This window comes from Macrotis lagotis, chromosome X (assembly GCF_037893015.1).
Source record: "Macrotis lagotis isolate mMagLag1 chromosome X, bilby.v1.9.chrom.fasta, whole genome shotgun sequence".
Classification (NCBI taxonomy): domain Eukaryota; kingdom Metazoa; phylum Chordata; class Mammalia; order Peramelemorphia; family Peramelidae; genus Macrotis; species Macrotis lagotis.
The window spans coordinates 518132321-518150403 of record NC_133666.1 but is presented as its reverse complement, the minus strand read 5'-3'; the positions used below and the strand labels follow the sequence as shown (position 1 = coordinate 518150403).

General features: G+C 36.7%; 1 pseudogene; it reads right to left on the bottom strand.

Annotated features, from left to right (window-relative positions):
- Positions 1-368: 368 nt before the first annotated feature.
- LOC141499320 (protein mab-21-like 3 pseudogene) lies at positions 369-1308 on the bottom strand (annotated as a pseudogene).
- Positions 1309-18083: the final 16775 nt, after the last annotated feature.

The window sequence follows — 18083 nt, the reverse complement described above, 5'->3', positions numbered from 1 at the left end:
TGGTCAGTGATATGGAAGTACACTAGATCATCAAGATCATTTCTAGTAGGAGCTCCAGTCTCCCCTCTCCCCTCTAATAGATAGTAAGGAGTCTGATCAGAGGCAAATAATCATTGAACTATCAACAGTTAATAGTCTGTAGCTTGGGCAGGCTCAGATTCCAAGTGAAGTAGTTTAAAAGAGGAATATTTAGCCCAAACTGCAAATGGGTCTGGATGAGACATTGTAGGATATGGTTTGAAATGTTCCCCTTTGTCCTCTCAGTCCCAACTTCCATTAGCATGGTGATCATCAAAGGAGAAGTCAAGAAAGATCAAGGGGGATTGCCCCTTGAAAACCCTGGAGATCATTTCTGGCTCTCAATTGAGTTAGAGTTTTGTTTTTTTTAGGAAAGGTTTCAGCTTTTGGGCCACAATATCCAAATCATTTTTTGCTGACATACTGAAACATGTTAGTCCCCTTGATAAAAAAAAGTGTTTCAAATACTGCTGATTCACATACTTGTACAGCTTATGGATCAGGTGCAGGAAGGCTTTTTTGAAGATGTCAGTCTTTAGCACGTGGGTACTTATCACAAGTCCAAAATAGTACAGACTGAAGATGCTCTGCTGTGATGACAGGTCTCTCTCTCTCTCCAAGACACCAGGATATCCTTTTTCAACTGTCTCATGATCTGGTAACATGTCCTTAGGGAGCCACCATCATCATCCATCCCCTCCATCAGCATATATTCAGCTCTGTCCAAGACCACTTGCCAGTAGTAGCTGGAGCAAGCCATCAGCCCAAATCCGAATGACTTAACACGTTATACTATCTCCCTGGAGGCCATCGTGAGAAACATGGAGGCCACTGAGCTTTCTCATCCCGATGGTTAAGGACCTCCACCTTAGCTCTAACTCTACCTTAAATTCTGAAGTCTGTATAATCAGTAGAACAATGGGGCCAATTTTCTGCAATGTAGATTTCATTAGAGAGGTTGCAGGCCTTAATTGCCTCTTCCACCAGTTCCAGGAAATCTTCAAGGACCTTAGCTGGCATGATGTCTCCTTCCATAGTCACATCTGTTTCATGCCATTGCTGCAGAGTCTTCAAAAACTGATTGAGCTCCAACCATTGGAACATTTCTTCTGGATCCCAAATTGGAGAGAAGAGTCTGGAGTAACTCACAGACTAATACTGCCATCTTTAGCTCTTGGTCTTTCTATAACCAAGTAATCCTTTAATTGGGACTGTGACAATAAGCTGGGTGAGTGCCAAAACTTTATTTGCAAGAAAACGCTTCATGTTTTCTTCTGTTAATGAATCCATGGTTTCTCTTTTTGCTCCAGATTATGCTTTAGATTCTTGGGCTGATTATAACTGCACAGAAACTTGTTGCTGTACAATTTGTCTGGAGGCTGTAATTCACTATCCACATGTTACTCCTCCCAGTTTCTCTGAAAGTTAAACAAAAGGGCAGTCTATACTACTCAGGGATCTTTCCTCCTCAGCTCTTGACTCAAATCATCTCTTGCAAGTCATAAGCACATATCTTCTGCCAGGATAGCTTTCTTTACTCCTGTCTCACATGAAGAGGTGGCATAGGGCTATGTTGGTAAATGTTGGTAATAAACAGCTTTCCAAGGTCATACAGCTGGCATGTCTTCAAAGTAGGATAGGAACTTAGGTCTTTTCTAGGACATTTCTAGAGCCATGTATCCATTGTACCACTCAGAAGTTCCATCAATTTTATAGATAAGTAAACTGATGCCCAGAGAAGGGAAACACTCTCTCAGAGACCAATCTCAATTCTGTAAATACCTGGCTTTCTTCAAAGCACAACTACATGCCACCTCCAACAAGATGCCTCTCCTGATGGCCCTATGCTGTTACTATTCTCTTTCCAACTAATTATTTTGTAATACATCACACATACATATGTGTGTATGTGTGTATATATATATATATATGTACATATATATGAGAGAAAGATAAAGAAAGAAAAAAAGGAAGAGAGGAGAACAAGGGAGAAATAAGAAAGAGAAAGAAAGAGGGGAATGGAAAAGGGACCCATGTGAAATAGAGTAAGGGAGAGAAAGAGAAATGGAGAAAAAAGAGGGAGAGAAAGAAAGAGTAAAAAAAGAAGAGAGAGGAAGAAAGGGAGAGAAGGGAAGGGAAAGAGAGAGTAGGAGGAAGAGGAAGAGAAATACAAATAGGGATACAAATATAAACCAGTATAACAGACTCTGTCTTTAAGGAAAGAAGAAAACACATAAAGGAGATAAGGTTCCATATTCAGAGGATACGTGGGAAATATGGTGGTAATCAGAAAAACTAAAACTATCAGAGCCAAGGATACCAGAGGCTAAGTCAAGATGTCTGCACAAAGATTTAAGCCACCATAGTGAGCAGATTTCTTTGACCAGTAACCAGAAGTCTGGTTCCTAGCAAGAGGTGAGGAAAGCTCACCTATCAGAGTCATTTTTAATATATTTACTGGGATAAATGTTGTCTCCCCCAATATAATGTAACTTTCTTGAATATAGGAATTGTTTACTTTTTGCTTAGGTTCTGAGAATCCAGATCAGTGCCTGGAAGATGGCAGATGTTCTACCAATGTTCTTAAATAGAATTTCTACACTCTTCCCCTGATTGAGCTGGGTAACTGGACCAATTAGGGGTTTGGTACAGATGGGGAACTGCATCACACAGGACACACATTTCCCATAAGTTTCAGACATTGTGCCAAATCCCAAGATTGATCCACAAGCTCACCCCACTATTCCTCTTAATTCCCTCATTTCTCCAGGGAAGGGGTTAAGTTTAGCTAATCTGGCATCATCATCCATATTCTCTGGATCTTCAATATCTGTTTGAAAGATGCCAGTGAAGAAGAGGATTGATCTCTCTGGGGTCCTTAGCCATCCCATGATGATTTCAACTGCACATGATACATTTATCCTGGTCTTACCCAAGCTTGATTTATGTGAATGAGGTGCTAAGGGCTCCAGGCATATAGCACAGGGCTAATGACATGCATTCAGAGACAGATCTGAGAGACTCCAGTTGGGAGGGAGGGAAAGATACCCTTGAAGAAGGTATCTTTTTAAGAAATAATGAATTTGACGATCTTAGAAAACCATGAATAGACTTGTATAAAATAATGAAGAGTGAAATGAGCAGAACCAAGAGTTACAGCAATATTGTTTTAAGAATAATTTTAAGTCATTTTGACTATTATAAACACCCAAATTAACTACAGCGTTCATATGAGGGAAGGGGACTCTCTTTGCATCCAAAGAAAAGATTGATAAATAGAAATGTGTATAGGAATGACATAAACACACTCATATACACATACATATTTGTGTCTAATGATAATTATCTTTAGGGCAGGGAAGGGGTAGGAGATAAGAAAAAAAGAAACTTCATCATAATAAATTTAAAAGGGATAACAAGTACAATAGATTTGTAGTTTCATGTAAAATCTTTTTATTTTAATATGTAATGGAAATACTTGTTTTAATTCTATCAATTTAAATATACACACACATATCATTTCTCAATCCATATTGACTGAAGCAGGACTTCCCAAATATTTTCCAGTATGAGGACGTCTTTTGTTTTAGAATAAAAAATATTTCAAGGATTCTCACTTGATAGTAACTTTACTGTTAGGTTCTGTTAATTGAGAAAATAAAGGCAAAATGTACTCAGTAATACTTTAAGAGGAAATTTTTATCAAATTGATCACAACAATCTTTCTCTGTATTTGAAAAAATATAATGCCTCTATGTTTGAAATATATTATTCATCCGGTTTACGGAAACTATGTTGACTTATTTATAGAAACAGATAATCTTTATAAAAACTTATTCACTACCTTACCTCCTCAATAAAGTAATCCAGAGATTTAGATCCAATGGACAAATCTGTCATCTAGGTTTTCCATTTTGAAATTTCACAATTTAACCTTGTTTAATACTCAAGATGGGACTGGGGCAGCTAGATGGCTCAGTGAATAGAGTTCTGGAACTGTGTTCAAATTTGGCCTAAGCCCTTACTAAATGTGTGACCCTAGTCACTTGGTCTTGGTTTGTCTTGGAAGCAGCTAGATCATTGAATAGATAGAGTGCTGGGCCTGGAATCAGGAAGACCTGAGTTCAAATTTGACTTCATACACTTAGTAGCTGTGTGATCTTGAGAAAATAACTTCTGTTTGCCTTAATCCATTGGAGAAAATAAATGGCAAGCCATTCCAGTATATTTGCCAAGAAAATCCCATGGACTGTATTGGTATGCTATGGTCCTGGGAGTCATGAAAAGTGAACATGACTGAACAACAACAAGATAGTTACTTAAAGAAGAGAAGTATATATTTAATTAAATGATGTTACTTAATTGTACATTTTTGGGGGTAGGTCATGATCACTAGGGAAGTTCAAGATGATTTGGATCTATTAATCTAGATCTTGTTTCCTTCAATTCTCTCTCTCTCTCTCTCTCTCTCTCTCTCTCTCTCTCTAGTTTTCATTATTTTCTTGCTGTGAGATTCCCTTTTAAACTCCTGTATTGTTTTAGCTATGATTTCCACATTGGGGGGTTATGTCTTGTGCAACGTGCGAGGCAACATGATGTAGAAAAGACAGCTTTTAACATGCACCAGGATGGGGAACTGTGCTCCAGATTTTGATTTTAAAATTTCTGCCAACTTTCAAGGCAATTTTCAGCTGAGGAAATCAAAGTGATCCACAGTCATATGAAAAATTGCTCCAAATCACTACTTATTAGAGAAATGCAAATTAGAGCATCTCTGAGATACCAACTCACACCTCTCATACTGGCCAATATATCCAGAAAGGACAATGATCAATGTTGGAAGGGATATGGGGAAATTTGGGACACTAATACATTGTTGGTGGAGCTATGAACTCATTCAACCTTTCTGGAAAGCAATTTGGGCAACAAAAATGTGCATACCCTTTACCCCAGCAATACCACTACTGGATCTATTCCCTGAAGAGATTATGGGAAAAGGGTAAAAACATCACTTGTACAAAAATATTTATAGCAGCCCTGTTTGTGGTGGCAAAAAAATGGAAATTAACTGAATATCCTTCAATTGGGGAATGGCTTAGCAAACTGTTGTATATGTATGTCATGGAACACTATTGTTCTATTAGAAACCAGAAGGGATGAGAATTCAGGGAAGCCTGGAAGGATTTGCATGAACTGATGCTGAGCGAGATGAGCAGAACCAGAAAAACATTTGTATACCCTAAAAGCAATATGGGGGTGATGATCAACCTGGATGGACTTGCTCATCCCTGCAGTGCAACAACCAGGGACAATTTTGGGTCATCTGCATGGAGAATACCATCTCTATCCAGTGAAAGAATTATGGATTTTTAATAAAGACCAGAAGTTATTACCATCAAATTAGGGGAAAATGTTATATTATTAAGTGATTTTACTATTTCATACATTATTTTTCTTTCTTAAGGATATGATTTCTCTGTCATCACATTCAACTGAGATCAATGTATAGCATAGAACCAATGTATACACTAACAGAATGCCTTCTGTGGGGGGTGGGGGGAGGGAAGCAAGAATGGGGGAAAATAGTAAAACTCAAAATAAATAAAATCTTTCTTAAAAATATTTCTGCCAACCTTCAAATTTCTATATCATCTTTCTACCTACATCACAAAACTGTTCAAAGGAAAATCCTTTGAGTATTTTCAAGAACTTTATTTCTAAGCCTCAGTTTTCTTCTAGTAATCTCTGGTATACTTTAAAGTATATGGAGCACTTTGCCTACATTATTTCATCTGATTCTCACAAAGACCCAAAGAGTCAGATACTCCAGATATATATCATTTGCATTTTACAGAAGAGCAAACTGAAATTTGGAGAAGTTAAATAACTTGCTTTAAGGGCACACAGTATATACTAGAGGTGGGGTTTGAATCAAATCTTTCATCACTATGTGTTCAGTCAATTAGATATTTAAAGTAATTAATAAATTGTTGATTAATTAAACATTTATTAAATACTTTTTAGGTGCTAGTATAATACTAAGTTGTGGCAAAAAAATAAAGCAAAACATGGTCTTTGGTCTTAAAAACCTCAAATTTCAATAAAGGAGACAGCATGCAAAAATAGGATATAAAGGTAATGTCAAGGTAATCTCAAAGGGAAAGCACTAGCAGTAGGAGTAGAGTAGGAGTTAAGAGAAAGGCTCCCTAAAGAAGGTGGGATTTGAGCTGAGTCCTAAAGAAAGTCAAGAAAGCTAGGAGGCATAAGTAAAGCAGAATTATCATCTAGTCAGCATGGGAACAGCCATAGGGAAAAAAAGTACCAGGAGATGGGATTTACTGTGGGAGGAAAAAGCAAGGCCAATGTTATAAGATTGTAGAGAACATGGAAAGGAATAAAGAATCAAAAGACTGGAGGGGTCAAAAGGTTCCATGTGGGAAGAGTTTAAAGGTAAAACAAAAGAAGTTGATATTTATCCTAGAGGGGAAAGGGAGCTATTGGAGTTTATTGAAGAGAGGAGTAACCTGGTCAGACTTACATTGTAGGAAATTCACTTTGGCATCTGAGTGGGGGGGGGGGGTGGATTACAATAAAGAAATACTTGCGATAGGGAGATCAACTAAAAATCTATTGTAATTGTCTAGCAATGAGATGATATAAGGATGACATGTTTTAAAGATAAAAAAGGACAAGACTTTTTAACAGATTGGATATATGGCGTTAGTACTGGTGAGAAGTCAAGGATGACAGCTAGGGTTGTATGTCTGAGTGTCTGGGATGATGGCAGTGTCCTCAACAATAATAAAAAGTTTAGAAGAGGAAAAGCTTTGAGGGAAAGAATGATTTTTGTTTTACAGATGTTGGTTTTCAGATGTCCAAAATATGAAAAGAAACTAGAATGCGGGAGAGATGTTATAAATAGATATATGGATCTGGGATTGTGATTGAACCCATAACAATCAATGATTGTACTGGTAGAAGTAGGGGAAGAGATGACTCAAGGCAGAGCCTTGGGATGATGCTCAGGGTTAGTGGGGGTTTTACTTGGAAGAAGATCTAGTAAAGAAGAATAAGGAGTGTTCATATAGTTAAAAGAGAAATTAAGAGAATAGTCTTATGAAAACTTAGAAAGGAGAAATATTTAGTAGAAGAGGGTATTCAATGAAGTCAAACTTTCAAAGAGGTCAAGAAGTATGAAGGTTAAGAAAAAGTGATTAGCTTTGGCAAATAAGAGATTTTTTAATTTTAATTTTTTATTTTTTACATTACATTTACACCCCCAAAACATTCTTTTTTATGTCATTTTTAGGGTTTTTTTTTTTTGCAAGGCAGACGGGGTTAAGTGGCTTGCCCAAGGCCACACAGTGAGGTAATTATTAAGTGTCTTAAGTATCTGAGACCGGATTTGAACCCAGGTACTCCTGATTCCAGGGCCGGTGCTTTATCCACTATGCCACCTAGCCACCCCAAAACATTCTTTTTTGAGGAAAAATGTTTAGTTCTAAACTCTCTCTCTCTCTCTCTCTCTCTCTCTCTCTCTCTCTCTCTCTCTCTCTCTCTCTCTCTCTCTCTCTCCCTCCCTCCCTCCCTCCCTCCCTCCCCTTCCTTGAGAAGGCAAGAATTGTGATATAGATTATATAGGGCCAGTCATGTAATATAGTTCCATATTAGCTATATTACAAAAGAAAATACAGACCAAAAAAATTCAAAAATAAGAAAAAAGCTTCAATCTGCATTCAGACTCTATCAGTTAAGAAATTATTGTTAATTCTGCATAAATAATTGAAAGAGATGCAGGATGATAATTAGCAGGAACAGACAGATCAGTTGAAGCTCTTGTGGGATCAAGGAGCTAAAGTATGTTTGTAGATATTAGGGAAGAAGACAGTAGACAGGGTAGACTGAAGATAAGTGAGGAGGGGATATTATGGGAAATCTGCTGAATGGAGGTGGAATATAGAATGCAATCACTTGCATGTGTAGAGTGGCTTGTCTTGGCAAGCAGAAAGACCACTTCTTTGTATGTGATGGAAGAAGAAACTGAGAAGTGATGGAACAAATACTGGGGGAGGACATCTTAGTGTCTTCATTTTATTAAGATGAAAAAGAGGGAGAAAAGGAGCCCTTAAGGAAATGTCTTTATTTTTTTCATTGAAATAAGAGGCAAAGTTCTCAGTTAAGAAGGTGAGAGGAAGGGATTGCCAAGGAAGTTTAGAGATATGAAAAGATTTGAAACTGCTTCTGTGGTTAGTGGGATAGTAAGCTGATTAGTCTGGTGTAAAAGGTTTGCGGCAGTAAGGGCCTAGTTGAAATAAGGTAACATATATGCAGTGGACCCAGTGATTGTGACTTTCATAATTTTCTCCAGCTCCATTGATTAGAATATAAACAGGAACAAAAGAATCTGATGGTAGATATAAGGAATAGGAGCAGTTAGGTGTTGCTTTGGATAGAGTGTCAAGAAATCTTGAGTTCAAATCTGGCCTCAGACACTTCTGTCAATATGAATTGGGGTAAGCAAGTTAGCATCTGTTTGCCACAGTTTCTTCATCTATAAAATGGGGATAATAATAATAATTAATAATACATAATCGATGAACTTTTTCTCCTAGAGAGTCTTCCTTTCTAAATTTTTGTAAGACTGCTCTCCTAGGTTCTTATGAGGTCAAATGAGATAATTATTATATTGAACTTAGAATTGTGCCTGGAGGCACTATAGTGCCTATAGTAATCTCTAAATAAATATTAACTATTATTTTTATTATTAATCCAGGTTGAGACTTGGTGAGGCAGAATTGACAGGAGACAAAGAAATAAGGGCTTGAAGTGAAGAGGATAGTAAAGAGTTGGACTGATTTATTAAGAGGTTAAAATAGGGAAGAGAGGACAGTAATAGCCAATGTAGGGGTAATGGAAGAAGGGAGGAAATGGAGATCAGGATGAATGAGGTATCATAAGGCACAGTGAAATATGAAGTGATAAAAGATTATGACTCAATAAAGGAGTTTTAGATTCATGAATATGAAAACTGAACCCTTGTGGATGATGGCAAGATCAAAGTTGAGGTACTGTGGAAGAGTAGGTCATGGAAGTTGTTTAAACATAGGAATCTGGAAATAAGGTTATTTGAGAAAGTATCTGTCTGTCTGTCTATCTATCTGTTTATCTATCTATCTGTAGATGTCTTATGAGTTCAGTGTTTTTGGATCACAACAAGCTGCTTTCCTTTGCAAAATGGGAACAATACTATTTTTCTTAGATACCTTGGGTTGGGACCACATGAGATAATATACATGAAGCATTTTAATGTAAGATGATATTAGGAAATGTAAGATAACACTATCATCATTATTGATATTATCACTACCTGGAATTGAATTGTTTCAGTGTTGCAAGTCATCATTTGGGATATTATGATGAAGAAATAGCTCCATTGACTTTGAAGGGTTGCTGCCAGAGGGGACAAAATGACTCATTTAATTCCAAAAACAACAGTCCTGCCTACCAAAAATTAATCTAATGAACATGGACTCTACAAATCATGGTAAATTTGAAGATGTATTTCATTCAAGAAAGGAGGATTACTAAGCACTTCCTATGTACAGGTACTCTACTAAGGCTCAGATGATGAATAAGCCTTAGCCCCTGATGTTGAGGAGCCTATAATCTGGTAGGAAAGCACATGAAAAGCATGGGAGAGAGGTAGAGGTGCTACAGGAATTCTGAAGGAGAGACTGCTTACTTCAACCACTATTGCCATAGAATGCTAGAACTGGCAAGTACTTTAGAAGTCAATGATAGGGGTGGCTAGGTAACTCAGTGGGTACAGCATTGGCCCTGAAATCAGGAGGACCTGAGTTCAAATTTGGCCTCAGACACTTAATAATTGTCTAGCTGTGTGACCTTGGACAAGTCACTTAACCCCATTGCCCTGCAAAAAAAAAAAGTCATTGATGATGACTTTGCTTTTAATAGATGAGGAAAAATATTTGGTGACTTGTCTAGGCACACCAGACAGTTAATGGCAGTGTTATAACTAGTATTCAATTAATAGAAACTGTATTGCCTAATTAGTAGAGATGTTGAATGGTGTAGTAAGTAGAAAGCACACTAAACTTGGATTTAAGAGATACCTGGATTCAAATCTTAGCTCCATCATTAACTATGTGTGACCTTGGACTGTCATTTAAATTGCTAGTATTTAATTTTCCTCACCTGTTAAATGGGAATAATAATAGTTGCTTAATAAATGTATTCCCTGCTCTACAAATTGTTATGAGAGTGTGCCATATTAATGTATATTGTTATTGTATTAATATTATGATCAATTATTATGACAGCTATCATTTCCTCACCTAATTGTCCTCATGTGACTTGGTTTTGAATTTAATTTTCTTGTAGATCTGTTCCTACTTGTCAACACTTCTTTCAAAATAAGATTGCTGGAAGAAGTTATAATACCTTCAGTGTGGTCTGAGCAGAACCAAAAATTTGATGAAATTATTACCTCCTGAGATTGAAGAAACAACACTTAAGAAAAGCATGAAGCTGCTTTAAGAAATAACAATATCTAATGTAGAAAAAATAAGCAGATCCAGAAAAACAATACACAAAATGATTTTGATACTATAATCACAAAATAATAAAAAAATGTTAAAGTACAAAGAATAGTTTTGGTCCCAAAAGAGAGATTTAAGAAGACTCCTTTTCCCATGCCATTCAGAGATGGGGGTATTTGGATGGGGAATACTGTATAAAAACATGAAATTTTTTAATGTGTTGGTTTCACCAATTTTCACCCCATTCCCCATTTTTTCCTCTAAATTTATTTTTTGTTATAATGAATTATTGTCTGGGAAGAGAAAAGATGAAGAATATTGGGTGGTGGATATGAAATATAGCTGAAATAAAAGAATATTAATAAAAATTTATTTCAAAAAGAAAGATATGAAGTCCTAAAACAATTCTGACTAATGATTTTCTTAAGGGAAGATAAAGAAATTTTAAAAACATTTTATAGAATAATGGTAACAACCTCAGAATTGTCATATAGCTCCTATAAAATATAGCTCCTACCTGAAACACACACACACATACAAATATCTTCTGCCATATTCTGCACAAGCAATATAGGGTTGAAGAGGGCAGAGTGATATCAAGGAGCTCTGGGCAAGTTAAATAACATAAAACTACTTTTTTTCAAAACCCTTCTCTAGATCAAGTACTCCAATGACTGACTGGCTGGACCAGTTAAGCATCTCTATGTTCCATGGAAACAGATTGTTTAAACCATAGCCTATAGGGATTGACTAATTCAGAAACAGGTCTGGCAGACCTTGTCCAAGACCATGCTGGCACATGATCAAACCCCTGCCATCTGCTTTCTCAGTTCTTGTTGTGTGTTCCTAAACAAGGCTAGGACAAGTCACACAACTTTGCTGACTGGGTCCATTACAGATTTATTCTAGCAGATCTCAGCTTAACCCTGAGTACTCTAAGGAATATTTTACTCTTCCCCAATTGACTATCTCACTCCTCACAGGGATTGTTTGAGATCTTGTTTTTTTTTTCTTCTCTTCAAGCCTCCCCTAATACTAATTTTCTCACCATCTTAGCCAAGGGCTTTTTAACTTTACTAAAAAAAATATAGGTCATTCAAAGTTCCATCTTCTTTCCTTTATTCATCTCAGAATAATTGTATTTTCTATCCTCTACTTCTTAGTTCCAGTCTCTTAAAATAAGATCCTACTTCTTGCCAAGACCAACCAATTTGTAATCCCATCCCTAATATCTCTTAAAGTATCTTGCCTTTATAGTCATCCCCTTACTCCATCCAATCTAATTTTTAATAATTTATTTATTTTCTTGCTCCGCATTACCAGAAAATGTGCAAAAGTCTTTCTTACCCTCAAAAAATTTCACTTTCTGCCTTTTCAAAGTCAAAATCCTAAAACCATATATCTAAACTCATTGCCTGTAGTTTGTCTTCTCTCACTTATCAACCCATTAAAATCTGGTTTCCAACCTCATCCAATCTTATCCATTATTCAACTAAAACTTCTTTTCCCAAGGTTACGAGTGATATTTTTTAAAAAAATAAATTTGTATTGATAAATATTTCTTTTATATTTCCTAATATAGCTCCCCTACTCCCAATATCCCTTCCTGCTTTCCAGCTAGGAGTCATCCTTTATAATAAAGAGAAAAAAAATCAATTCAACAAAATTGGCCAACATATTGCATAAAGTAGGATGTTGTATCTAATGTGTTCTATCCTAAGTTCTCAAGCTCCATCAAGAATCAGAGGGGTCTTATATTTCTTCTCTGGGGATAATTCAATCATTATAATTTTATAGCATTCAGTTTTTAATGTTTTATTAATATTGATATTTACATTGTAGTGGCATTGTTTCTATTCCTTTCCTGATTTGTTCACTTCACTTTGCATCAGTTCTTATGAGCCTTTCTATTTTTCTCACCATTCATTATATGAATCATTTTTATAAATCATTAACATTATCAGCTTTTATTTGAGCATAAAAGGGACAGGTGTGCTCTTGTCCATGGCATCACAAAGATTTAGATGTGAACAAATTACTGGACAATATTCTCAGTTAATATTTATTTAAAATGTTTTTACATCTTAATATTTGTAGCTCATTAATATTACATGTATTTACAGCAACTAGTTTAGCCATTCTCCAATCCATGGACATATATACTATTTTCAAATCTTTGCTGCCACAAAAAGCATTGCTATAAATATTTTGGTTTATATGAAACCTTTCCTTTCATCACTGACATCCTTAGAGGTATATGTCTAACAGTGGAATCAAAGAGAGTGGGCATTTTAATCACTGTACTCATATTCATTTATCTCTTTATAGAAGAATGTGATGGTCTCTTAATTTTCATCCTTCTTGACATGCATTTACCCTCTACTCAATAGATTCCAGTCACTCCCTATGATCCCCTTCCAAACACTCTGCCATCCCTGGGTCTTCATGATACTGCTCTCCTCCTACCTGTCTGACATCTTCCCTTTAATCTCCTTTCAGGATCTCTATGTCTGGGTTAGCCCTAAAACTAAGTTCTCTCTCTCTCTCTCTCTCTCTCTCTCTCTCTCTCTCTCTCTCTCTCTCTCTCTCTCTCTCTCTCTCTCTCTCTCTCTCCAGTCTGTCTTGGTGATCTCATCACATCTCATGGGTTCAAAGATGATCTCTGTGTGAGTCCCTCCCGGATCTATATAGAAAATCCTGGATACATCTGTTTATATGATTCATAGATTTCAGAGAGCCCTGAGCTCTAGTGACCTTCCTTGTGTGGTCTCTAGCCAGTTGGAGGATTTCCTCTTGGAGGAAGAGAACCTGAACTTCAGTACAGTAGAAGGCAACATAACAATCAACTGAGTGATCTGCTTTCACACTAGTGATTGGATTGCTTCTATATTTCTCTTCTATTGTAGAACACAGTAGGTTTCATTTGTACATTGGTATTGTGGTAAGAATAATATTCTTTTAAACTGTTGCTGATCCTTGTTTATTGTCAGTCCTTCAACAAGTATCTATTAACTTCCTAGTATGTGTCACATTCCAGGAATACAAATAAAAGGAAGAAGGTTGGGCATTTAATAAATGCTTGTTAATATTGAATGAAATCCTAGCAAGTGTATAACTCAAGAAGGTCATGGGTAGAGGGAATCATTGATTCATGATTGTTCTAACAAATTGTGGCACATAAATGTAATGGACTATTACTATATCTTTACAAACAACAAATATGAATAATTCAGAGAATCATGTGAACTAATAAAGGGTCTATATATATGTGTATGTGTGTGTGTGTGTGTGTGTGTGAAACTACGAAAAGAATGTACAGGATATAGAGGGAAATCACAATGAGGGGTTTTAGAACTCTGGTCAAATATAACTTCAGAAGACTGCATGATGGAGAAGGATGCTTTCAACTCATTGGTAAAGAGACAGTATAAAGAAGGTGATGAATGAAGCATGCATTTCAGAAATGGCCAATGAATTGATTTGTTTTGCTGATTCTGTTTATTGTAAGGAAGACTGTGTGTGTGTGTGTGTGTGTGTGTGTGTGTGTATGTGTGTGTGTGACAGAGAGAAAAAAGATGGAGGGAAAACAAGCAACTTCAAAGACGGATATTTGATTCATTGAGAAGTTATAGTAATATGAACAATAAAGGGGTAATCTGATATTTGAAACCCTCCATAAACTGGCTGCATTATCCCTTTCCTGCCTTATCACTCATTTCTCCCCTTAATTCAGTTCAGACCAACAGACCTTCTTATTATTTCTTTTACACACACACACACACACATACACACACACACACACACACACACACACACACACACACACACACACACACACACACACACACACACACACAGCCCTCCAAGCTTTTGCACTGCCAGTTCTCCAAATCTTGAATATAACCCTATTTTTGTACCACCTATTAGAATTCCTAATTTCTTTTAAAATTCTCCTTTTGTATTACCTTCTATGTGAAGTTTTTCCTGACAGTTACCCCACCATATACACACATATGCCCTCAGAAGATTTTCTTCCTTCTTCCTCCAAAAGTTATCTCATGTTATTTTTATATTTGTTTTCCAGTAAAACAACAGCAAAACAGCAGTCATACCCCACTCTTTGTAGACCCTTTTGGAGTTTTCTTGGCAAAGACCAACTGGAGTGGTTTGCCATTTCCTTCTCCACAGCTGAGGAAATTGAAGTAAAGAGGGTTAAGTGACTTGCCCAGGGTCACACAGCTACTAAGTGTCTGAGGCTAGATTTGAACTTATGATGATGAGTTTTCTTGATTTTAGGCCTGGAACACTATCCATTACACCACCTAGCTGCCCTTATTTTTATATTCAAATATATAAACATATATATGTATGTATGTATATATATATATATATATATATATATATATATATATATATATACATTGTAAATAACTCCCCCACACATACATATGTACACATTTTCCCCCAATAGAATGTGAACTCCTTAAGGATAAGGCATTTCATTTTTGTCTTTGTATTTCTAACATCTAACACAGTGTTTGATACTTAGTAGAAATTTAATAAGTATGGGTTTTTTATTGGTTCCAATAAAATATTTTGAATTGAATTGAGTGCATTGTTCAGAGGTAGGGTTTTGGTAATTGCTCCAGACAGGACATCTCAACTGTTGTTTCGGTTTTGGATTTTGTTTTTAGTGCATATCTATAAGTTCATGGATGCAAGGAATTCTTGGTATGGAACTTCTTTCATCATTTTTGTCAACTACTTATCCTATTTAAGATCATAGGAACATAGATCTAGTATTAAGAAAGAACTCAGACACCATCTAATTCAACTTTTCATTTTACAGGTGAAGGAAAGGTGGAATTACTTGATCAAGGTTGCACAGGAATGAGCCAGTATTTGAATCCAGGTTCCTTGAATCCAGGTGGAGGGCTGATTCACTATATCTCACTATGTCCCTTTTAGACCCAGACAGTTACTTATGGGCTGAGGGATTGAGTATGTGTCAGAAACAGGATTTCACCTCAGATTAGTGCCTGCCTTCTGAGATGGCTTCCAATTTACCCTAAACATTTCAAGTATTGACTAGTTCTTTGCTTTTTTCTCTCTCTCTCATTTGAATATAAGTTTCTTGTGAGAACAGTTTTGCTTTCTTTGTGCCCCCCAAAATTTAGTTTCTCACACAGTATTGACATACATAAAATGGACTTGGTCTTTTGCATTATAATAGCATTTAAGAAATATTTCTCATTTATTTCTTATTTATCATTTAGTTATAACTGCTGTATAAAAGTGAGTTCAGTGATTTGATTCAAAAATATTTATTTGTTTTAAAGTTTTGAGTTTAAAATTCTGTCTCTCCTTTCCTTTCCCCCTCCCATCTCCTGGAAATAGTAGGCAACAGATATAGGTTATATATGGGCAATCATGTAAAACATTTCCATCTTAGTCATTTTCAATAAGCATTTATTAAATTCTTACTTTCTACTGTGCTAGAATGCTATGAATAAAAAGAAAAAAGAAATCCCCTGCCCTCAAAAAACTTCCTGGGAGAGGGGTTATGCATCATTAGAATAAATGTTACCTTTAGAAATTCAACCTCATATCTTGTGATCTTCCCCCAGGAAAATGGGGCTATATGGATGTCCAGTCATAAGCAACTATTCATTAGTCAGACCAACCAGTATGAATGGTATGTGATGAGAAAGGTTTGGTGTTTGAGGCTGAGTTTCTCTGAGATTCTGCCTTTCATAGAAACATGTGGCTCACAGCAAGGGATGGGGCGGGGGATTTGCCAAGCTTGCCACTGATGGCGCATCAGCTGCTTCATCTTTATCCCTGAAAAGACAGCAGGAGGGTTTAATATAAAGCAAATTATCAGAACGATATGCATGAGTCCAAGGTAATAAAACACATTTACATGATAGAGGTGATAGGCTGCTCTTTGTGCTACTGGTTACCTGGGATGCATGTTGATTTTTAGGACTGGTCTAAGAAAGAATAGGTGGGATTACCACTACAGTCACTTAGTGAGGGAAGGTTTCATTGAAGAAAAGAAGATTTTTATCTATACTGCACATGCTAACTCATAAGGAAACACCAACGCTCTTGAGCAAGCTCCTCTGTGTACCCAACAGAGGGAATCCACTAGCAAGGAAAATGGAAAAATCACTCACCATAATATGGGTTGTTGAACATTATGGAGCTTACTCAGAAGGAGTTAAAATCTCAGCTGCTGTTGCCTATAACTCAACCTCAAAGTTCCTGGGCTATATGTACATCTATATATTTTGACTTTACAAGAAAATCCTAGATGAAGCAGTATGGAATCCTGAATCCAGTTCTCTATTAGGCATTGGTTGAGGCCCTGGGTGCATGCCTAAGACCTATTCCAGCTAAGTAGACTTTACTTGGAAAACCAAGCCTCAAATATTCACGGCTTGCCATCTCTAGGGCAATTAAATGGAGAGAGTAAATCATACACTGAAAAACAGCCCTAAGTGCTTAAGTACATGTCAGTCAGCAAGACTGGCATATACACACAGCAGAGTGGACCTGGTGTTTGCATTACCCACAACACCCCATGAGATCATTAGAACTGCTTCCAGTCTATAGCTTTTGGGGTTGAAGCAGCCCCTCCTTTTCTCCCAAGCAAATGCAATCAGATTCAACTGGGAGCAAATTATGGAGGCAAAACATAGAGAGCTTGCTGAAAAGCAGCAAGGAACTGTCCCCTCTACTATTAGAAAAATTAGAGACCATTTAACAACACGAGACCGTTTTTGTGTTGGGAATAAAAGAAACCCCGAATATGGGGTGGAAGACCAGATGTGAATGTAGGCATCCAGGTGAGATCAAATGCTGATCATTTGTTGACAATCTAAGTTGAGTCCATAAAAGTCCTTATTCATTAACTGATGAACCAAGACATCCCAGTAACCCAGATGTGCAAAAATTGGGAAAGCATCAACTTTCTACATCCATTTCTTCTCCTTGACAGACAGACTCCCCCATGCAAGAGGAAAGACCTGATTGTGAGAAGGCAGCTAAAGACTGGGGCAAAATCAATTTTAATCCCTGAAGACCTGGAAGGCAGCAGTAACTGACAGTGTTTGTAATGTCCAGCACATTTTCATTAGTTTTCTTTTTCTTCTTCATTTTTGGTTTGTATGTACATTTTTAAATGCTGTGATACAGTAGAAAGACATTAGCTTTGGAGACAATAAAGTGAGTTCATATCCTACCTCTGATGATCACTATGTATGGTTATTGTTGTTTGGTTGTTTCAGGCACATCTTCATGATCCCATTTGGGGTTTTCTTGGCAAAGATCCTGGAATTGTTCATCATTTCATTCTCATTTTAAAGATGAGGAAACAGGTAAATAGGATTTCACTTAACAGGGTTAAGTGACTTGCCCAGGGTCACAGGGCTAGTAAGTATCTGAACTCATATCTTCCTGTCTTCAGGAACAAATGCACTGTGCATCCAATTTGCCCTCATG